Consider the following 24,844-nt stretch of genomic DNA (forward strand, 5'->3'; position numbering starts at 1 on the left):
GGACAAGTATAGACACAAGTCCATTATCTGAGGCCATGAGAATATCATTAGTGACCTTCACCAGAGCTGTTTCAGTGCTATGATGAGCTCTGAAGCCTGACTGAAACTCCTCAAGTAGGTCATTACTTTGTAAATGTTCACAAAGTTGATTAGCAACTACTTTCTCAAGAATTTTAGATAAGAAAAGAAGATTAGATATAGGTCTGTAATTTACTAACTCATCTTGATCAAGAGAAGGTTTCTTAAGTAAAGGTTTAATAACAGCTACTTTCAAAACCTGTGGTACATATCCATTTACTAAGGATAGATTAATCATGTCTAAAATAGGACCACTGATCAGAGGGAATACCTCCTTAAACAACTTGGTTGGGATTGGGTCTAACATACAGGTAGAAGGTTTAGATGAAGCTAAAATTTTAGATAGCTCAGAAAGCTCTACTGCTTCTAAACAGTTCAAACACTGCACAGATTCTAAAGATTCCTCCAATGCTGCCTCACTTACTGAGGACGAGGTAATCATGTTTGGGAGGATGCCAATTATTTTATTTTTAATGGCATCAATTTTATTTATGAAGAATCCCATAAAATCATTACTACTGAGAGCTAAGGGAATGGATGGATCAACAGAGCTGTGGCTCTGGGTAAGTTTGGCAACTGTACTAAAGAGAAATCTAGGATTATTTTTATTCTCTTCAATTAATGATGAAAAATATGCTGCTCTAACTCTGCGGAGGGTCTTGTTATACAACAATAGTCTGTCCCTCCAGATTAAGTAGGATTCCTCTTGGTGTGTAGAGCGCCATTTTCTCTCCAATTTCCTAACATTGTGCTTCAAGGAACGCAGCTCTGAATTAAACCAAGGAGCCAGCTTCCTGTGAATAATCACCTTCTTTTTCAAGGGAGCTATATTGTCTAATGCAGAACGCAATGAGGAAGTCACATTGTTAGCAAAGGTATCGATTTGTGAATGGGAAGAAACAGCAATGCTGCCATCTACAGGGCATTTCTGCAATACTGAGGATATTAAGAAGGGGACAGACTCTTTAAGTTTTGATACAGCATTATCCGATAAAAATCTACTATAATGGAACCCTCTTTTGGGGGTGGAGAATTCAGTTAGATTAAACTCAAATGTTATTAAAAAATGATCAGACAGGACAGGGTTGTGAGGAAATACTGTTAATTCTTCACAATCAATGCCATATGTCAGCACAAGGTCTAAAGTATGGAGCCGAGAGTGCGTCGGTTCATGCACATTTTGAGCAAAACCAATTGAATCTAGGATAGTTTTAAAGGCTACACTAAGGTTATCACATTCAGTGTCAACATGGATGTTAAAATCACCCACTATAATAACCTTATCAGTATTTAACACCAAATCAGATAAGAAATCTGACAACTCATCCAAAAACTGAGTGTAAGGGCCTGGTGGACGATACAAAACAACAAACAGAAGAGGTTTTATTGCTTTGCAGTTTGGATGAGGGAAACTGAGGGTTAAATGTTCAAAAGAACTGTAATTATTAGTTGGCCTGGGACTAATTAATAAATCAGACTGAAAGATAGTTGCCACTCCTCCTCCTCTTCCCACAGATCTGGGAATGTGGAAATTTGAATAACTGGAGGGGGTTGACTCATTTATACTAACGTAGTCCTCTTGTAGCCAGGTTTCTGTGAGACAAAACAAATCAATCTGATTATCAGAAATCAATTCATTAACTAACAAAGTCTTTGGAGGGAGAGACCTTATATTTAATAGACCACATTTTATTATTTTATTTTTAGGTTCAAGGTGAACCATATTGATTTTTATTAGGTTTTTAAGATTCGTTCCTTTTAGATCAGTTTTTGATCTGTTAAGTTTTGGCCGTGGGAAAGACACCGTCTCAATAGGATAATGGGTGGGTAACAGTACAGAAGCTGCAGAGAGGTGTGTTAAACTACGGCTCTGCTTCCTGGTCTGGACCCTGGATCTTGTATTATGTCTTTTCAATTGTGACATTTACAGCAGACCTTGTTAAAACATTTAGCTTTTTCATGATGATAGCTTGTGTTAAGTTTTCATATTTAATGCAGTTTCTTCCTTAAACTCCACAACTGTTTTTCAGCCATTCCTCATAAATTACTTTCATCCATATAACCTTTTTCTCTTAGTTTAGTTATTTTTTTAACCTATTTGAGGCAGAACTGAAAAGTGCTTTACAAATAAAGTGTATTTGGTTGATACTGCAGGACAGAGATTAACTTGTAATAACAGAAACCCACTTCCAAAAGAGCCACCCTTTTAATGTATAGTTTATTGAGAAATAGGATATTTGTGCAAAATTGAATGAAGAACAAGAAACAGCAGTAAGCACCAAAAAGTTCAATCATTTTTCATTTTTACAATGCTTAATTTTATACTGAGCCTTGATGGTAACAAAAAAGTTATAATAAAGGGGAGATAAACATTTCACACATAAATGTCTTTGTCACAGTGTGCTGAAGAGGGACACTTTTCCTTATTGCACATCTCTTTGTAGCCTTCTGTCTGGGTTAGACCGCTTACTGTTTTTTGGGGGCAAAAACAGAAGAATAAAATCATTGTTTTTTAAAAAAAAAAAGCATTACTCCAATAAACACTAGTAAATATTTTACCGTCAATTGGGTTGTAGAGGAGGCAGTTTTCATGGGAAGGGTTCCATTGTCACAGTGTGACAATGGAATGTGACAAATGTGACAATGGAGTGTGACAAATTAGGGCTGCAAACCAGCCCTAATTTTGCAAAAACGTTTTTGCTGCCGTCGGGCCAAAGAAAAAGATGATCTTTGTAACTTTTCCCCGACTGAGGGAGGTGTGCTTCACTTCAAGTTCTTCTGAGGAACCAAACAAGGAACCCCACAGAAAGAACACGCAAACCACTTATTTCTCATAAGCTATCCATTACAAGGAATATATTGCTAGCTCAGTGTTTCCTCACCTTATAGAACGTTCCCATCAAAATACCCTAAAAGAATAAAAAGAAAATGGTTAAAACAACGTATTAGTATTTTTAAATACTTTAGATAGTTTATCTTTATGAAAGTAAATCCTACCGTAGTTCAACGGTGTTAAAAGTACATTTTCTTGCTCCACACCTGTGAGGTCTGAAAAATAATTAAACATATATTGTTACACCGCCGAAAAGCGTAAGGGGGGATTCCCCAAGGAAGATTTCTACGGTATCACATGATCAGTAGCGTCATAGAGAGGATTCCCCCACCGTATATTCAACATATAACTTAAAAATCGTTAGAATATATTCATTAGAACTTACCAAAGAAGCGTATCCCATGTTGTAGGTTCTGACCTGCGGCGTGGATGTGAGCGTTAGTGAGGACCGAAGCAGAAGACGCTTGTGACATGTTTCGTAGAAGTCACCGTGCATGCATTCAGTTACGTGGGAAGAGGGCCTTATATATACATTATTGATAATACAGGCATTGTGTTTGTCCGCGTGATGGGGATTTTTAGGATACGTAAAGGCGTGAAATACAACGTCCTGTCGATTTTTTTTGTGACAGGGTGTCCGCTATTTATAAATACTAAGCATGACGGCGCGAGGGTTGTAGAGAAAGACACAGTTTTTGTGTTGAGGGGTCAGATGATTGAGAGAAAGCGAGATCTCCCCCCTTGTGTCTCCTCCCACGCGGCGCTTCGAACAGGTTGAGTATTATTTTAACTGCTTACTGACCGAGTGAACTTATGACCCTCAAACTGACAGTGACCTGTAGAGTGTATGGACTTATTATGTTGTAAGCTGCAACTGGTAAGCAGTCAGTAACTGAGGTTAAACGCTTGCTGTTTACAGGGAGAGCTGAGGGGTTGCATCGCTGGATTCTGGCTGAGCGAGAACCCTGAGCTTTTTATTTACAGATTCCGGATGGGGAAGCTTATGCGTCTAAACGCTTTATATAGTTTTATTTTTAATCTTTATTTTGAAACTTTAAGTATTCAGAGTCTGACTGCTTTTACGGCTGAAACAAAGACTGATTTCCTCCCACCTTAAAGATTGGGTGCGCGTAACGGAATTAAATAATTCAAAATAATCATAATAATACTAATAAAAAGATTGGGTATGTATACCGGAGTTAAATAATTATAAATAACTTTAAATGATTACAATAATACTACTAAATAAGGTTGGGTATGCATAACAGAATTAAATAATTACAATAATATCAATGATAGTAGTAATAATATTATTAATGATATGAATATAAATGAAAATAATAATACAATTAATAAAAGAATAATTAATTAATTTAATAATGATTAATGTGGGGGGGTCACATGAGGGGTCACGTGGTGGGGTCATATGGAGGTCACGGTAGGGTAATAATATCAATGATAGGGTGTCACATGAGGGTCACGAGCAGGGTCACGTGACGATCATGTGAGTGGGGTCACCTAAAAGGTCAATTAAAAATAAACCCCGCCCCTTTTTAATCGCCCCGCCCACTTTTAATCCATCAAAATCGGATTAAAAAGTGACATGTCATATACTATATACTCTCTACCATGTTGGACAGACTGACGGTCCACTGGTCCACAAAGTCCAGCATGGAGACGACTGAACAGAACCAATGGAAAAGTAGTTGTACATGTCAAAATACCTCTAAAATCTGTGGTGTGGTGAGCTCGACCTGTTACTCACAAATTAAGAGATAATTTGGACAATAAATGTATTACATACAAAAGATAACATAAAGAGCTCTTTAATTGTGTGTTTAAATTGATTGTTTTCTCTTTATTGAATTGCATGTTTTGACAGATTTTTTTCCCTTAAAAAGATCAAGCATTCATGTATTAAATGAGTGAAATAATTATTATTTTAGTGCAGTACAAGTGTCAGGCTGAGGAGAAAATAGGTTTGTGGAAAGAGGAAGTAGCACTTGGAAGGAGACTCCATCTGCTGTCTACAAAAAATCTACTGAGAATAAAGAGGAAGTGGAACCACATTGTTTGGCCCAACTGACCTGCTGCCGGGGGTCAGAGAAAGAGGATAGAGACCTTTTGACTCCACCGGAGAGATGCATATTGTGAAAATGTTACGAGGTGATAAGGGACTTGGTCCAAGTTTTCGGTGTGTGTGTGTGTGGGGGGGGGGTGGCTGGGTGTGTGTGTGTGTGTGGGGGGGGGGGGGGGGGTTGAGAAACAGTTCTCTCAACACATAAAAGAAAGGTAATTTTTGTACTCGTGGCTCAGATTCTCATCTCAGAAGACACGCAGCACGGAGCAGAAGAAAAGAAGACCCAAGATGGAAGGACGATCGTTGAGCCAAAGGAAGAACACGGCGAGTCAGATTATCTATTTTTCATGTTTTTCCACAATTCGGGACCAACGATCTGCAAATCCTGTCAAGAAGAACTGCTGTGGTTTTGACCTGGTTGATGAGAAGAGCCTAGATGTTCCAGGGATGAGAGACGCACCCATGAGATGTCAGTTCTGAAGCCGAACCAACTTGTCGAGCAGAAGAGACGGACCTCAGACACAGACATCAAAGCAGGGGCTCCAAGCAAGAGACTTTGTGAATGGGACATTAATGGGACATCGGGGTTGCCATCAAGAGAAGGGAAGTTTATGACTGAACAACTCCTTCATACAGTCATCAAAGATACTTTGGAATTCCATCTCAGGTTTGGGTCAGCCTGTTGGTCCAAATTTAAAATCCTCTCCTGAACGTATTAGTATGCAGCCCTAGATAAGCGATAGGAAGTTAATTACATTTTAATTTGTAATCTGTTAAATTGCTTAATGCTGTTGCTAATTCCCTGCTAAAGCATACTAAATAAAGAAGCATATACATTTTTATTAGAAGTTATGGACATTCTCTTATTGAGTCAACATTTTTCTGAGTTCTTCTGTGATTGTAAAACAGTCATGGTGTATGGTTCTAGAATTATTTAGGTCTTAAAAGTTTACCTGTGGCCCAAACTTCAAACAACACCCTTAGGGATTTTTGAGTTTCCGAAAAATTTTACAGATCCTGTAACAAGTGTTGTCTAAAAGTAGGATCCACTGTTAACTAGGGCGGTGGTCAGGAAATAGGTGGCCTCAGGCGACTAGGTTGTCTAACCTGTCCACTGAAAAAGCGTGTGGCCCTAGGACGGAGGTGGTTAGTAGATCGGTTGATTCCTACTCATCTAGCTAAAAAGGTCTCACAGGAACTCTAAACAGGGTAATACTCGTTAGATTCAGAGGTTTTTAGAATCCTAGCTAGTCTTAGCTTTAACCCAAATAGAGAAGGATGGAGGAGGGGTTTAGTTCAAGTCCGACAGCAACAATGTACAAATCATAAATATGGAGTCCATTGAAAGCTGGGATAGACACCAGAACCCCTCAGGACCCCAGCAGGGGCAGAAGTGTCAGCAAACTAAGGAGAGTTAGCTTAGTTAAATAAACTATTTTTGTGACTTTATTATTATTTTGCTTTTGCTGTTATTTTACCCTACTAAGCATTGCTAATTAAAGAAAAACTATGAAACTCTAAAGAATTTGTTGATATTCAGTCTTTAGAATAATTTTCTTAAATCAGTTCTTTGAATTTTTTTAAATAGTTCTGGTTTTGGTTCTGGAAGTATTAGGAAGTTTTTAAAAGTTGTCTTGGCCCAGTTATAACAACATCCTGGTGACCTATTTTTTTAGTCAGGAAGAAGGGCGGGACCCTCTGAAGGATGTGGCTGTTAGCAGCTAGATGAATATTCCTCGGTACCAACTTGAACCTCAGACCCGTTGGATGAAGAGCTGGATAGAGTTAAGCTCTCATAGTTATGGAGTTAGATAGGAGGGGCTTAACTCTGTGACAGAACCAAACATCAGAACCATGTTGGACAGACTGACGGTCCACTGGTCCACAAAGTCCAGCATGGAGACGACTGAACAGAACCGATGGAAAAGTAGTTGTTGTACATGTACAGACCATAAATATGGAGTCCAGCTGGGTTTGATGCTGCCGGGCAGACGGACCTCTGAGAACCTCTGAGTTCTGCTGGTCCAATCTGTGGAGGAACCAGAACAATTAGGAAGGAAGGAAATATTCATCCAGCAGTTTTCACAGATGAAATCACCAAGAGCTTCACAGTAAAAGTCCTTAAAACAGAAAAACTAAGCATCAAATGAACACGATACAAATAAGTTAAAAAGATGAAGATGAGATAAAAGGATGAAGACCAGAACCAGCAGAACCACCCAGTAGACATTTTAAAAAGTGGGTCTTGAACTGGTACTTCAAACTGTCCACACTGTCAGCAGATCTGATGCTGGTGGGGACAGTGACCCAGAGCTTGGAGACAGTGGAGGTGAAGGTTCTGTCCACACAGGTCTTCAGGACAGTGTGTGGGACATCCAGCAGGTTCTGATGACTAGATCTGAGGTGGTGTGGACCTGGAGGAGGTCTGAGATATGTGGCTGTGTGTCCATGTAAGGTTCTGTCCTGGATGTGATGGTGAGTATTTTAAAATGGATCCTGTAGGTCCCTGGAAGCCAGTGAGCTCACATTATATCTGTCCACACAGAGACAATCAGAAGGTAAAGGTCCATGAAGGACATCTGGATGTGAGCAGAGAACCAGAGGATCCAGGTAGTTGGAGATGTTTAATGTTCCTGCTGATCCACTAAGAACTAGCAGAACCTCTGATGGTCCACTTCAGCTCAGCTTGGTTCCACCAACCACATGATGAAGCTTTCCTTCCCTGCTGAACTGCTCTCACAACGCACACAGGAACCAAGTCTTGATGGGTCAGACTGGCTCTAGCAGCTATTTCCCAGCGGGTCGTGGAAATGTGATCCACTGTTAGTCTGACATGGAGCCAGGAAGCAGCAGAACCTCCTGATCAGCATCAACACTCCAGACATGAAGACATGAAGGTGTTTTCATCAGAACAGGGCAGCTGATTTCTGGAGATAACGGATCAAACCTCTGTCTGCAAATAGAACTGGAACATCTGAGAGCTCACTGGGAGGAACTGGGTTTCTGTTCTTGGCTCTTAAAGAAATGTAACGGGTCATTTCCAGAACCTCAGACCCGACTGAGGAGACCGGTCCATACTAGGGGTGGTGATTGGCTAAAATATCACAACATGATTCCTTGCAGTGAAATCAGGATTTTATTAGTTTCCCAAAGTAACAATAAAGCTGTTGAAGAAAAATCTACAGAAGCATTTAGACCAGAGCATTTCTGGACCCATTTTAATGAGTTGCTGCAGTTCTGCTAACTTGTCTGAAGCTCAACTGAAATGTAATAAATCCATTGAGATATTTAAGAGCTGAAGAAGAGCTGCAGCTCTAAACTCCTGTGAGGGAACAACACCAAGTCTCTGGTTCTGATCCCAGTGATTGTTCCAGCTCCAGCTGAGAAGAACTCAAACTCTTCAGTCACTAAAACTGAGGAAGACTTTCAGATACGATGACAAAACGGTTCAGGAACAAAGAAAGAAAGTCCAGTTGGTTCCATGTTGGATTTGATTAAATCACTATGAATATGGGAGAGGGACTAAACAGTCCAGTTAGCTCATTAACATGGAACAGAACCAATCAGAGTGAGCTCCAGTCCAAACTAAATCTTTGACTTTAAGCAGAGAAAAGTGTTTAATGATGGCGACTAATCAATGAGGCCCAAAAGCAAACAGATCAGAGCTGTTAAACATGATGTAGCAGCATCCAGGACGCCTCCAACAACATCCATTCTTTCCACTTTCACTGCTGTGGTTCTGGAGAACATCCAACACACACCGCTTCACATATGAACATAGAAATGTGGGAAAAAGAGCTGAGCTCACGTTAAACACATGTTGGAATAAAAACATTTCAGACTGACTCAGTTTCCACAGTTACAGCAGTTAGATACAGCTCACCTCTCTGAGGATGAAGGTCCAGAAGATTTGAAATCAGGAGGAGGAGTCCTTGACCTGTCGCTCTTAAAGGACACACAGCTGGGTTCTGGTTCTGGTGGATGTTTATCTGTCAGTGTCTTAGGAAACCTGTCAAAAGAAAACACATTTTAATATTTACATAGAGACACCACCTGGTTCTGTTGGTCTGGGTCGTATTTAGACAGAAACTAAATGTAAAGATTCTTCCATAAATGTCTGATCAGCCGTCCTTCTTTCTAGGATGAATAATGTTGAACATATGTTGGTCATCAAGATCCAGGAAATGTTCTGGAAGTTGGTGAGTTTTTCCAGATGTGTCCTGCTGGAACCCAGAGCTCTAAGCAACAGGCTGGTGTCACTCAGCTGGTTGTGCAACACTGACTTGCTGTTTGTCAGAACCCACTGGTACCATGCTGAGCAGCTCTGTTCAGTCTGGATGAAGCAGCAAAGAGGAACAGCAGCAGCTTCAGGACCACTTGGTCTCTTCTGGCCTGATATAGTGAGAACGCTGTGTGAAAAGGGCTCTGGACACTTAGAGATGCTGATCTCACCTCTGAGCGTGGCTCTGGCTCTCAGCTTCCCCACACAGAGTGGTTTTAAAGGGAGGGACTCCCTCCTCTCTGTCCTCACACTGATCCATGCTGCTGAATTCACATCCACATCAGCTCACACACACTTTCTACCTTCACCTGCAGAGGAAACACAAATCATTCATCTGCACATCAACTCTGATCATCCTTTACATCATTAGTGCTGGAAAAAGATCAGCTGCTCCTCCTCTGATTGGCTCTTCTTCTCTGCTTCATATCAGTGTCAGTTGAATGCAGTCAGACAGCAGTGAGAGGCAGAGGAAGCTGCCATCAGCTGCTGTACTTCTACTATCAGTCCACTAGATGGAGCCATGGAGCAACATTTCATCCACTGACACTGATTCACTCTGACTGAACATCAGCAACTATTTTATTTCACAATCATCAAACTGTACAAGTGGATTATCTGCTGCATCAAAGCTGAACTATTTAATAATCTGACTGAATCAAACACATTTTAACATTGATGTAATTTTATTTTGAAAGGACTCACAGGAAGCAGCAGAAAGCTGTTGTGTCTGACTTTAATGGGAGACCAGAGTTTGATTCCTGCTCCAAATCTCTAGAAAAGTTTAGATCTCCATATTTTCTTCACTCAGACATAGAAACTTTCAGATCTCTGATAAACATTTACGTTTTTTTCTTAATCAGATTATGTTGACACATCTGACATGTTCATGTGTTTTTATTTATGGATTTATTCTTATTTATTTTAATTTCTTCAGTGGAATAATTGATTCCCTTGCTTGGCTAAACTCTAGAAAACTTAGACCCACTTTTACTGGTTTTAATGTGACTATTAATAAATCGGACCTTTGACTGTTGGACCTCCTGAGTGATCTAAGGAGCTGTAATCTGTCAGCAGCAAACTGATTGGTTGTTAGAACCAGATGGACTCTGACCCGGCACACCCTGCATATAAAATACATTCACACTGTAAACATCAGCTGCTGGTGCTGAAGAAGAAGATTTGCTCACATTTACCAAAATGGAGCCAGAGCCAGAGAAGTGGAGCCACAGTGAAGTCCGGGCTTTATTGGACCTGTGAGCAGCAGGAGAAAAACGACATGAGGTTGAAACAATGGAGGCAAAAAGTGAGACACCTGAAGCAGGATCAGAAAGGTCAAAGGTCACAATAACCAGAGTGGATCAGATAGGAAGAGCAGTAAATGGTTTATTTCACTGAACTCGGTTCTGTCAGCAGCTTTTAATCCCAAAGTCCAACAGAGATAAAGTGGAACCAGATGATTGGACCTGGATCCTTCTCTGATGTTCAGACTAGAAACTAGCTGCACATGAGGATGAAAACAGACTAAATCAGGGTTTACCACAGATGGTAGATGGACTTCTGTCAGCCTTTGTTAAAGGTCCAAACATCCAGAACCACAGCAGGTTCTAGTAGCTATGATCCAGTACAGTGAACTAACTGGTTCTGATGCTCTGCTGCTGTTCACTCATTTCTACATTCAGCCATTCATCACTGGTCAACATTCACTTCTAGATGAACTGCTTCATTTCTTGGGTTCTGGTCCAAACTTTAGTCATTTAATCAGGATGTTTTATCCAGATAGTTCTAGAGCAGCATCCCGGACTCCTGGAAGGACTTCTGGGTTTAAAATAAGCTGCAACATTCAGCCAGGAGACCCGGTTCCTCCAGAATCATTGATTTTAGCCACAGTTTCTCTCTCTGCTCATTAAAATGATCAGAACTCAGTAATATCACAGTTTTTCTAACAGCAGATTAAACTCAGTCCCAAAGCTGATGATGCTTCTGTGTTAATAAACAGCAGCTCCATGGTCCACATGACTGGTACCGTTGGGTCCAAAGCATCAGGAAGATCTCTCAGCACCAAGAAAAGGGAACTACTTCCTGTTGACACCAGCTCAGACTCCTCTGCTTCATCAGCTGGAGCTGAAGTTCAGAACTTTGGATCAACAGGTTCTCAGAGTTCTGCTAGAAGGAGGACCAGAACATGTTGAGCTGTAGAGCAGATATGAGACCATGCCTCAGCCTCTGCTTCAGAACCGACCCACTAGATCTGGTCGGGTAGTTCAGTGTGAAGCAGCAGGCCTCTCCAGGTCCATTTCTCCATGCTGATCCCTTCCTGTGTCACTAACAGCATTAAAAAGCAAACTCACTTCTTTTAGTTTTTATGCAGAAATCAAAGCATCAGAAGATCCCAGCTGGTGACAGAGTTTAAGAAGGTGGACATCAGAGCCTTGGACCTGAAACTGGACCAGAACCATTAATATTAACTGGATCAGAACCAGTTTGAGCTCCAGATTCTCTGAGGTTTCATGAACAAAGATCTTTGTTTAATGAAACTTTAGTTTGAAACATGAATTTAAGGAAAACAATGTTCCCAACAAGTTCTTAAACTCCTCAGACTCTTCATTTAGGAAATAAAATACTAACTAATAATTGTCCCTCATGGGTCAAACACTGTGGAACAACAGACTGATCACTTTTAGCAGCAAATCAACCTGTTAGGATATCAACAAGGTCAAGTGGAACGAGCTGTTTATCCCAGAACTGCATGGCACACTTAGATGGCACTGACCCAAAAGATTGGCACATATCTATCAGATACCACCCCGGAGGTGACACAGCTTCCCTGCTGATGTCACAGTTTGGATGTGTACCGCCCTTGTATGGGTGTGTCCCGAGATCCCTTTATAATGTTTGTGTGATGAGCACTCGAGGCCTCCTGCCGATCAGGGGCCCATCAGCGCTGGTGTGACTGTAACTATTTCTCTGTCTTTACCTAGATAAAATATAACTAAAAGCATACTTGTCTGTTTTATGCTTCCTACATTCAAGGTAATAAGTAAGTGGGGGTCGCCTGACTGGGTAAAACGAACTGGGTCCACCGAGGGTGTTTCACCTTAGACACGGCACGGTGAAACAGTAACAAATTGGTGTTTCCGCCCGGACCCAAAGGACGACGTACCACCTTCCGTTTTCCGGTCAGGACGCCATTCCGGAAGAAAAACACACAGCGTGCGGCCGCACAAAAGGTAAGGAGATTCCATTTATCTCCCAGTGTCTTTTTCTTCCTGGAGGGCCGACTTTTTGTACTCCTAAAGGCAGAGAAAAGTTGAGGATAATTGTTTGCAAACGTGTCGATAATCGATAAGAACTTGGGATTTGCGTGCGGTCACAGAGGTGAGAGTCCGGGAAGCCTTGGCCAGGCTTCTGAAAATATTGTGAACCTTGAGAATTTGGGGTTTAGAGGTCCTCGTGTTAGACACAGAGGAAAATACGTGTTCCTCTGTGTGTAACATAAAAGCCGCCATTCTGACAAGACACGCCATTACGCGTGGCTTCTAAAACATCGTGTAGCCTAGAAAATGTGGGTTTAGAGTCCCGTATTTTCCGCAAGGACGAAAAAAAAAAAAAAAAAAAAAATCTTCGTTTTTGCGGGTAATATAAAAGCGGCCTTTTTCGAAAAACGAGCGCGTATGAGATTGAGAACAAGACCTGGCAAATACACAATAGTATGAATGCGGAGGTTTGACGGAGGGTGGCTCTGTTAAAACCCCGATTACAGACAAATATAGAAAATCAGCCAGTGAGTTCAAGATATCTAGTTTGAGAAGCCGAGAACCTGTCGTAGAGACAGCAATGCCGAGATATACCCGTGAGCTGGACGCACACACAACCAGCAAGACCGAAGGTACGTACAGAGTTAACTAAAAGATTGGCCAGAGAGTGTGAGTGTATGTGTGTGTGTGTGTGTGTGTGTGAGACACGTTATTGTCATTGAGCCGTGGAAGTGAAGTGAAGGGTAAGGGCCTTCTCATCCTGAGTACACTGGCTCATTGAAATTGCCGTGTAAAAACACAATAATAAGGCATATAGGAACATAATAAGTTTTGGTGTCTGAGAGATAAAAAATAAGCTCTCATTGGACCGGGGTCAGGACGCTGTCCCAGCAGGTTGGCCAAGACGTGTGAGTGCTGGAATGGCTGAGAATCAGGCAGAAAATGAGCTCCAGGGGGGTTCTTTGGGAACACTGCTGGAGACAGGAAAAAGGAGCATAATGGCAAACTTCCCACACAAAGATGCTGAAAACCATTTAAAACAATTTGAGGAGTGGTGTGAAAAAATGAGGAGAGACTGCTTGGATCCGCGGATATTGAGTGTGTCTGTGTGTGTGTGTGCAAATGGGTCTTTGTGTGTAAGTGAGGTTACAGATAAATGTATTTGTGTTTTGTTTTGTTTTGGGGGTTTTTGGCGCAGGGGGGTGCTCAAAGTGCAACCAGTTGGTCGGGGCAGTTGGATTAATAAGAAAAAGAAAAGCGAAAGTTTTTAATAAAATAAAAAATAAAAAGGAAACGGAAACGGAACTAAAAGGGCGTTGCACCAGGGAAGCGTTTACGTGGGGACCGACTGGGACTTCCGTTGTGGATAAAATTGTTCGTAACTATTAAATGCAACGTATAACTTTCAAAAAGGGGTAAGCGTCCAGGTGTCTGCGAGACACAGAGTTGTATCCTTGCGGGGCTGAAGAGTAAAACCGTGTTTGGACGAAACATTCGGGGGTCGTAGCCAGCGCAAGCTCTCCACTTTTAAACTAAGCGGGAACTTAACATGTTGAAAATACATCTTTCGGCGTTGCTATAGACGTTTAAAAACTATGAAAAACATAGAACTATTTAAGACAGTCAGAAAAAGCAGGCCTGCACGTGTTTGTCTGTCTGAATGTCATCTTTGTATGTAAATGTATGTATTTGTGTATCGTATGTAACTAAACGTTCGTCTGTGTGATGTTCATGGTTTCAGAATGTTCATTTGTTTTGGGAGAACTGCAGCTCCGTAATTCAAATGACGTTTTTAATCATGAACTATGTTAACTAAAAGCTGAAGAAAGGTAAAGAGAGATTTCAATAACAGTTTGTTTTCTTCCCACATTAAACATCCGGCCAAATTAAATTGTTACACTGAGAGATGTTAACGTGTCTTAAACAGAAAATATCCCAGGGCTGTAGGAACTACTTGGGACTAGGGATAAAGGTTTTTGTTGTTGTTTGGAGCTTAAAATATGCAGTACAGCAACCAGAGGTGTTGGGGCTGTATTCAGTTATGCTATTAGATTGTGCTTGGCTTGTGTTTGTCAATGAATTCATGACAGCTGAAATAATAACAGAGAAAAAGCTTTTATATTGTAATTTTAGAACATTAATAAAATGGCAAACAGCATATGGGGAGCATATGGGAGACTGTTTGGGAGAAATGGAACCGGATGGGATATGTTTAAGGGGAGATTTTTAACTAAGGATTTTACAGCTGCCTAAAAAGAAGAATTTAAGAGCATTAAGATATACATGATTTTTGATTTAAATAGATGAGACAAACTGTGCTTTAAACAAACTGTATGGGACTAAATATGGTTGCTTTTCTAAGGGTTCTGTATTAATTTATTTTATTTCTTTTTACTGGGGATTTGAATGCAGCTAATGAGAAATTTTGAGAAGTGTTAAGATATCACAAGGCCACATTAAGCATGTCATCGGTTACAAAAGCATCTGATGTTATTAGTTATGCTGAGCTGAGGCAAGCCTCAGAGGGTCAGTTTAACCTGAAACAGGACAATAGATATGATAAACAAATCTGACCATGATGTAAACATCTGAATGTTTATGGCAAGGCTGGGTCTGTGTGTTCTGGCCTGGGGGCACGAAAAGTATGTCAGAGGGAAAAAATAAAATAAAGCCACCTTCTCAATGTGCTGAATTACGGGGAAAACTCTTATCATGTATAGAAAAACACCAGAAGCTCAAAAGCCTGAAAGAGAAAATGGTTGCTTTAAAGTTTCACCCTTAACCAATTAAGATTGAAAAGCATTAATAACTAAGTTTGCATGATCGAAAGAGCTAGAAAGAAATCAAAAGAATGCTATAAGATATTGGAACACACATAATGCACGCTTTGGGAGACTTTTTACTTTCGGGTTTTTATTGTTTTGTGTATTTTGATTATTTCTTTGTTAAATGATTCCTTTGCTTTAATTTTTGCATCACCAGCGGCAAAAAAAAAAAAGTGACAACATTTGAGGTTGCTCGGCAGATAGTTTAAGACAATGAGAAGTTTTAATACAAAACGCTGAAAGAAAAGGAACGAGAGATTCCTACCTCCCCTGGACCAACCAAGAACTTAGACACATCACATTAAGAACCAAGACACTAAAAAGACCGAGACACTAAAAAGACCAGGTTTTCTTTTGTCACCTAATACACTAACAGAATTGTTTTTCTCTGAGTTACTTCTTTCAGATGATGTGAGATGAAACTGTAAAGCCACCTTGTTCCAACAGAAGTCTCTGGAAAGTGAGCTCTTTCAGGCCGTATGGTAAGAAGTCATGATCTAAAATGGACATGCAGGGATTGACAAAAGTGACTAAATTATGCTAAGTTTAACAAACTTATGACAGGTAATATCGAGACCTTCTAGGCAAGGCAAGGCAAATTTATTTATAATGTACAATTCAGTATTCAGTATCCTTCTAGAGGTAAGAAGGTGGCTTTGGAAATTGTTCATGTACCCCTGCTGCCCTCTCTACTGACTCACATTAACATTTCTATCCTGTTTTCTGCTTTTTTTCTTGCAAGGAAACCTGGTCATATATATAATTGGAATGTGCTAACGGAGAGATTTTAGTCTCTTTTTAGGCATTCTCAGAGACAAGTTAGTACCAAGCGGTGCCACAGTGGTCCAGAGGACGGAGAAAAAGGGATCAAGATCTGGGGTAAAGGTGAAGAACTTCAAGAATAATTTTGTTTTAGAGGGAACGATGTGGTTGATTTTGATTTGAGACAGTTTTCTTGTAATTTTTGTTTTGATTTTTTTTCTTTTCAACTTATTTACACTACACTGCGGATGAAGATAGACAATTCTTGTATTGGAAAATTTGATTTTGGACAAAATCCATATTGGCAAAATGCTGGCAGAATTCCTTGTGGTTTCAGACACAACGATTGGAGAAAGAATATTCATGGACAACGCTTGTCCTGGAACGATGTTGTGCTGTTGAACTGAGACATGAGGACTGAAAATGGACAACTAATTGCGGGGGCAAAGACAGAGGCATCGGATAACCTTCAATGGACCGCAACACGAAACAAAGATGAGTTGGCAGACACCCCTTCTGCATTTCACATCAGATTTTCCTGCACATAATTAAAACACGAAACACTTATTAGAAACATACACATTGGCGGAGGCGCTTAGAAAAAAACTTTCAGATTAAAAGCAATCAGGATTATTATTAAACCCCTAGAATGTTAATTGTTTTAAGTCAGAGCTGTTATTAGCGAGCGATAAGAGGGTCAAACGCATTCGGACAAGTGGTACTGGTCTGGAAACAAAGCTGGTAGAGATTTTGGGCCGCTGATAAGAAGGATTTTCTTTTACTTGTCTAACAAGGTTTTTATTTAAATCATTTAAAATACATATAAATATGTTTTGGAATTTTATTAACCCCACAAGGGGTTTTGAAGTAGATTCAAAGAGGCACCTTTAAGATACAATAAGCTTCATAAAATACATCATGCATGAGAAGAAATAGGGGGAACCGCTAAAAGACATCCATTTTGCACCAAAATATTAAGTTACGGGATGAGAGCATAGAGCAGCTTAAGTAATTATGCTAAACCTAAAAGGCTTGACAACTTATATTGGGGATTACATAGAGGGGCCGTTTAAACGTAAAAGGAAAGTGGATAAGAACAATGTATGCTATTACATCAATGGGCGATAATTATGATCATGACAAAACTAGTGGGCGAAAAAGTTAAAGTAGGCATTACAGCAACAGTTAATAGCATAACCGACTGAACGAACGAGTGAGCAAGCTAATTTTTCAATATAAGCAGAATAACTGCAGGTTTAGAATAATGCCTTATTCTAATAAATAACTTGGGTAAATTAGGATTAAAGCACCAATGTAAATAGTTTGGAATTGTACGCAGTTACCTAAAAGGTGTAAGGAGACTTAAAAACTATCTGTTTAAACACAAAATAGCACAATAGTTGTTCTTTAACTAAATGTTAAAACATCCAGAAGAAAAGAACACATAAACATAGTTTAGCCATCTATTAACCTAGTGGTCTTTTAGACCAGGATAATCTAACGATCGTCCTCTTGTACATGCAGAAAAGTAATGAGGTCAATTAGATTAGTTGGACGTTTGGAATCTGGTCAGGACAGCAGAAGCACTCCTGGACACAAGATGAGGATAACAGCTCCAACATGATATCAATGCATGAAGGTTGGCTCTGAGGAACATCAGAGCTGCAATGGCATCAGACAGTGACACTACTGCTGTGATAAAGAAAATCTTGAAAAGAACTATGCATGACTGCTTTGCTTCACAGGTGATGGAATTCAACTACAAGGTTTCACGAACATGACATGGAGAGGTTGGCGTTCAGGAAACGCACCTAAAACACACTCTTGGACTCTTTGGGGTAAATGGGCTCTAAAGGGGGACACTTAACAGGAGAGAAACTGAAAGCCTGGGCTTACGACGAGAGACATTTCAGACAGGGGGTGTGGACACCCAGGAATTGCTGCTGTGGTTTGAAAATGTCAGAGATTTGTCGCAGGTGGTGGAGTGTTTCGATGACCCAGGCGCTTGAAACCAGGTTGGACAAAGGAGACGACGTCGTGTTCCCACAGGGATTACCTGTAACCTAACACTGACTGTGAACAATTTTATGTTTGGGTTTGCTGGGGTTGCCAAAAGGAGCATCGGAGATGACTTTCTCTATCCTGACCAGGTTCACACTTAAAATGCAAAGAACAAAATTATAGAGGCCAAAACAAATACGGACATAGAGAAGTGTTTATACAAAGAATTCCACTATTCGTCAATTTAAGGTGCAGATACTAAGGCTAAACAAAGAATTAGAAGAAGGGCAAAACTTAAAGCTGATCATTTACCAATGGGTGGTCAATATTTAAGAGGGTTTATAGGAACTGCACAATTTCTTCAATAATTACGACAGACAGTGATTGATGAAACAAACAAGCAAATTCTAGAATGGGAAATTTTAATCTGCTGGGACAAGACGGTGCAAACATAAAATAAGGATTTATAGATCACTGGGTGATATAAGATCACAAAGGTAATAATAATAAATGTATGAGAATGTAAGAAAATCACTCGGAGTAATGTCTGCTTAAAGTTTTTCAAGGATAAACTAAACACATGAGAACAAGAACTAGATACTTGTTAAAGGGTTGATTTACTTGGGGATATAATTATGCTTGGATGTATTATCAATTAAACTAATGTTGAATGACTGAAAAAGGTTTAAAGACCTAGAGCAGTATGGAGCTACTTACATGGTCAGGGGGCGATGTGTTTAATAAGCAACAATGAGTTACTGCTCACAGCATACTACAGTTTAAAGGTTTGTTTCAAACAAGATTCAAACAGGGGGACATAAGATAAAAACCAGGGTCGCTTACAAAAGCTGTCTGTTAAAACAAGCAGAAGGGATTAAAAAATCAAGAATTAATGGGGTTAGAATTGCTCTTCGCTTCAGGTGGAGGGCGCATTCAACTACAAGTCTTTTGGGTTGATGCACGTCAAGCTGAAAGTGATTCACAGAACTACTTCCTGTCTCCGCCCTGGGCTACACCCACTTCCTGAATAGCAACCAATCACAACTCCGTGTGGGCGAGGGGCATGCACACACTTCCTTTCTCTTAGCAGAGCTTTTCAAAATAAGACAAGAAGTACATAGGGCTGCTTCTTATTAATATCACAACATTATTCTGCAAATATATATATAGTGGAGCTTTCTTTTACAAACTTAAGGGTTTTTCTGTTGGACTTTTTAGAAAAATGTGAAGTATTTTGGAGCTGGTTCAGTAAGAAGGTTCTGAAAGGTTTTAGTACAATTCCCTGTGTGCTAGATAAATTGAGATGAACCGTGTCACAGTAGCCATGAAACATATGATGATAAATTTCTATTGCAGAGATCTTTTCAACTGTTGGACATTGTAAGGTGAGACACACATGGGAAAGAATTATAAAGAAATGCTGCTGCAGATAACGTTGAACTTTCAGATTTCTCTTTTATATAAGGGTAATGCAAGATCTAATGATTACAGTAAAGGAGGTAAAGCTAAGAGCATAATAATTGTGAACGGAAATATCTGGATGTGAAAGTGTTTGAAGAAGGTAAATGAAAGAAGGATTGGGAGTCTTGATAAGAACACTAATTACACCTTGTTTCTGTTATCCAACAGTAAACAAGGCCTGGTGTCTGCCAACCATCTCAACAGAGCATTTTCCTGGGGATAAAATGCTTATTGCCTGAAAAAGGACAGGACACTCATTACCATCCAACTAAATCGTTTTTGTCCATGCTGAGGAATAAGAAGAGGACTTAAGAAGTTTGGGAGTACATGCCAGAGACCTATGGATTTGCCATGAAGGAGCAGTTGCCTGAGAACACTGAGCTGACCACTTATGCGCGAATAGATTCATGTCTGCCACGTGCTCAGACTGGCCTGACGTTTTTTACTTGCGTTATTGACGTACAGACACTTTTTATATCACAAAACTGATTTTTTCCTTTCTCTTCTCCACTGACTTCCATCACCATGTTTGATTTTATGTGTTATGATGTTTATACTGTGATGTTGCATTATGTTGATCGCTATGGCTTTATGACTAAGAATGGAAACTCTCTGTTACAGACACACACACCAAGACCTACAGTTCTTGCAATCTTTTTGCTTTGTTATATAGAGAACCAGGATCTGATGGCTATCACAGATCCATAAATTACTTGGTAAGCCTAATTTTTAGATTCAATACAGGGTGTCTTCTCGCTCAGATTGGCCCAGAGTGGGACTCCCCTAGACTGGGCTCTATCAGGTTTTTTACCATTTCTTAGAGAGATGGGGTTTTCCTGCTTGAGGCTCAGCCTGCCCTCTGATGCCCCCTACTGGTACTCTTGGATTTGTGAGGTGTGAAGGTGATGGATCGTTGTCCATAGGAATGGAGAGTGGAGGACTGAGTAGGAGGTTTCTTGGGGTGGGGGTAGAGTAGACGAATTTGGCCTTGATTAAGGTACACCTTTAGCTTATCTAGTCTAAAGTAAACTTAAAATAATGTGCGCATAGGAACCTAAAACAGGCCTAGCTCAAATAGTTGAACCCTAAATTGTAGTTAAAATGCTTGGACTGTGGTGTTGAGTAAAAAAAATGCTGAATTATGAAGTATTCATGCTGATTGATGCTAAGATGTTTCCATTAAGGTTTGTCCGGCCCATTCCTTGGAACTGTTTTCGTTGTGATGTGCCTTTGGGGCACACCAACAGGGGGGGGGGGGGGGGGGCTAACGGACAACTGGACTGGTTTTTACAAAGTGCTTTTCAGTCACACCAGCAGAGATTGTGTGACCCCAGAGACTGAACCGCACTATCGACTGCCATGGAGATCACAGATGGATGGACTCTGGAAGCCGGAAGCTGACGTGATTGATTGCTTGGACTGGACGGAAACCGACTGTTCTGGGAGAGGGACAGACTGAGAGCTGTCGTTCCACTGGTTGATCATCTTTGGTGATGTGCCATAATGACACATCATCAGGGGGACTGTTAGGATATCAACAAGGTCAAGTGGAACGAGCTGTTTATCCCAGAACTGCATGGCACACTTAATTCAATTCAATTCAATTCAATTCAATTTTATTTATATAGCGCCAAATCATGAAACATGTCATCTCAAGGCACTTTACAAAGTCAAGTTCAATCATATTATACAGATTGGGTCAGATTATACAGATTGGTCAAAAATGTCCTATATAAGGAAACCAGTTGATTGCATCAAAGTCCCGACAAGCAGCAGTCACTCCTGGGGAACCGTAGAGCCACAGGGAGAGTCGTCTGCATTGTACATGGCTTTGCTGCAATCCCTCATACTGAGCAAGCATGAAGCGACAGTGGGAAGAAAAACCACCCATTAACGGGAAGGAAAAACCTCCGGCAGAACCGGGCTCAGTATGAACGGTCATCTGCCTCGACCGACTGGGGTTACAGAAGACAGAACAGAGACACAACAAGACAGACAAACAAGCACAGAAGCACACATTGATCTAGTAATCTGTTCTACATTAGATGGTAGTAGCGGGTGAGCCGTCTTCTCTGGATGATGTCACAGTTAACAGAACGCCAGACCAGGTGTACCTACTATGAAGAAAAAGAGAGAGAGCAAAAGTTAAAAGCTGAAATGACGACAGTCATTTCAATGTAATACAATGCAAAACTGGAGAACAGTAGACTGAAGAACAGTAGAAATCAGTAGAGTGAGAAAATTAGACCTAGATGGCACTGACCCAAAAGATTGGCACATATCTATCAGATACCACCCCGGAGGTGACACAGTTTCCCTGCTGATGTCACAGTTTGGATGTGTACCGCCCCTGTATGGGTGTGTCCCGAGATCCCTTTATAATGTTTGTGTGATGAGCACTCGAGGCCTCCTGCCGATCAGGGGCCCATCAGCGCTGGTGTGACTGTAACTATTTCTCTGTCTTTACCTAGATAAAATATAACTAAAAGCATACTTGTCTGTTTTATGCTTCCTACATTCAAGGTAATAAGTAAGTGGGGGTCGCCTGACTGGGTAAAACGAACTGGGTCCACCGAGGGTGTTTCACCTTAGACACGGCACGGTGAAACAGTAACAAACCTTTAAGTCTGATTACTGCAAATATTATTGTTTTATTGATAGATTTATTAGATCAATGTTAAACTTTTGGATTATCTGACTTTTAATGAATTCAAATCTAAAATATTGATTCTGAAAACTTTAAAGCTGTTAACATTTCCTGGTCTGATTGGACCCACCTTCAGGTCTTCAGCTGTTCTTTAATCTGCTCTCTGAACAGCAGATATTTTACAGCTGCCATAAACAACAGGCTGGAGAAATATCAGAACCAGAACCTCAGAAGTTCTGCTTCAGTCACTCTGAATTTATCAAACCAACCATCGTTCTTAAAGGGACAGAGACACATTTTAAGACAATCCACAAAGTTTAACGAGCTGCAGAACCTCTAAAGAGACGGTTCAGGTTTCAAGTGGACCTTTGTAACTTTAGCAGAACAGCAGCAGAACCTTTAGATCACATGTTTTTCTCAGAGTCCAGAGTTTCTGGTTGCAGGTTAAAAGGTGGTTTTAACTCAACATGAAGGACGTTCCTGTCTTTAAGCTCCCAGATATTTAGATTTTAGACGGATCATCTGGAGCCGTGAAGCTCTGATTGGGTCGACAGAGTTCTGCTCATCTAAACATCACATCTGAACATCAGCTGTTCATCATGTTGTTTGGTTCCAGTTCATCAATAATCTAATAATCCTGTAGATTAGTCTTCAGACAGCAGAGATGAAACTTTGTGCTGAAATCAGAAGTGAACATGTTCTCCAGACATCAGAGAGCAGAAACAAAGAGGAAAGTTCCTCAAGACAAAGTTCTGGTAGGAAACAAAGCAAACTTACAGTTTGTTCAGACGCTCCAAAGTGCTGAAGAACAAGATGTGAACCACTGAGACACAGGTGAGCTGCTACCTGGAAGGAGGCGGAGCTTCAGCTGTGATGGAGGTGGGACAGGTAGGAGGGCGGGGCAGCAGCAGGAGCAGCAGTGGAGTTCCTGGAAGCTTCAAGGTTCAAAGTTTCTTTCTTCTCTTCAAGGAGCAGTTTGGTTTGCAGCTGCCAGGAAGACATCAGGACAGAAAACAACAGTCACTAAACACCAGCTTCATCTGCTGGTTCTCCTGCAGAACGCTGAGAGCTGCTGGAAGCGGCTGCTTCTCCATGGTGGCAGTGTGTAGCTGCGTCCTGAATGATCCAGTAGTTTAGCTGCACATCTTCAGCCTGCAGCTGGTTCTGGTGTTTAACAGGAAGTGAGCCGTGCCGGCAGCTCAGAGAAAACCTTCCAGCAGATTCATTCAGATCAGGTCCACATTAAAACAAGGCAGCTCCCAGTCAGAGTGCTGCAGCTTCTGCTTGATGCTTTGTGTGCACGCTGCTTTCTGCACACAGCACCAATGTGGGCTTCAGAGGTTCTGTCCGTCTGGGTCCAGAGGTGTTTCTCCAGCTTCACTCCTTCAACAGACGCATTCTTCCTGAAAACAGAGGAGGACAGTCGGCTTCTTCCTCACATCACTCACAGCTCTTTAGTTTTCACCACATTGATGTTTAAACAGGAGGAACTGCTCCATCTGACACCTTCCTCCACCAGGAGACCCGGTTCTGATGGATCACTGCTGGGAACGGACACAAGGACAGAACCTCCTGCAGGTCCAATAATGTAGCAGCCTCTGCCATGGCTTTGACCATCATTAGTGTAGAAAACAAAGAACAGAGGAGAAACCACTGTTAAAAAGTCTCAGAGTTAAAAAGTCCATCAGCCACCAGATCAGAACAGAGTCCAAGTTCTAGAGGTTCTGGAAGCTGTCTGCTAAAATGTGGAGCTGGATGGGATTAAAAGCAGAAGAGAAGTCCATAAAAAGGGAACCAACAAGGTCCTCTGCTTCCTCCAGATGTTTCAGAGCAGCTTTCAAAGTGTCCCTGTCTCACCATCCAGTCCTCGACCTGTCCTGGAAGCAAACTGCAGGAGGTCCAAACTGTCCTGACCCGGTTCCATCAGGTCCTCCTTCAGCAGCTTTTCTAATGCCTTCAGAACCAGAGAGGTGAGAGGTTCTGGACTGAAGACAGCGAGTGTCTCTGAGCTTTAGATCTTAGCTCAGGGAACAATTACTGAGGGGGAGTGGTGGTCCAGTAGTTAGAGCAGAACTCTTGGTTCTGATAAGGCTGCTAGAACCTGGAGCAAACCTGAGCAATACCCTTAACCCCCGATTGTTCCCTGGGTTCTGGAGAAGCTGCCCGCTACTCCCTAAGGGATGGTTAAATGCAGAAGACAGATTTCATTGTAATGTAAAATTGTAACTTCAAATAAAGATTTCTTCTTCTTCTGAACTGGACCAGGTTCTGCTGCAAAGCCGACTGAAAGGTCCAACTAAAAATGTCTGCTTGAATGTGTTCTGACAGTGCTCTATAAATAAAGCTGGGATGGTACTGGGTCTAAAAACTGGAGAACAGAACATAAAGCTGGCTGTAGTTTTAGTCTTGGATCTAAATGTTCCACATTACTTCTGACATGATGGAGCGAGTCTGTTGAAGCTAGATGCCTTTCTCAGGGTAGGGCTGCATGTGAACGCTGCTACTTTCTGCTACATCACGTTGGCTCCATGCACGGCTCTGCTCAAAGCAGCAAAACAGGAACTATTTCTCTGCAAGTTCATGTTTCTAGTTCTGTTCAGTGTAGTTCTAGAGCTCAGAAA

General features: G+C 41.0%; 1 long non-coding RNA gene across 1 annotated transcript; it reads right to left on the reverse strand.

The window, feature by feature from the left end:
- Positions 1-9,529: 9,529 nt before the first annotated feature.
- Positions 9,530-23,238, reverse strand: LOC118558640. Its single transcript, XR_004928404.1, has 4 exons — positions 23,001-23,238; positions 22,691-22,900; positions 10,461-10,524; positions 9,530-9,581 (listed from the first exon to the last, which is right to left on the reverse strand). It is a non-coding gene; the product is annotated as an uncharacterized LOC118558640 (long non-coding RNA).
- Between the last annotated feature and the right edge of the window lie 1,606 nt (positions 23,239-24,844).

Source organism: Fundulus heteroclitus, unplaced genomic scaffold (assembly GCF_011125445.2).
Source record: "Fundulus heteroclitus isolate FHET01 unplaced genomic scaffold, MU-UCD_Fhet_4.1 scaffold_138, whole genome shotgun sequence".
Taxonomy (NCBI): Eukaryota; Metazoa; Chordata; class Actinopteri; order Cyprinodontiformes; family Fundulidae; genus Fundulus; species Fundulus heteroclitus.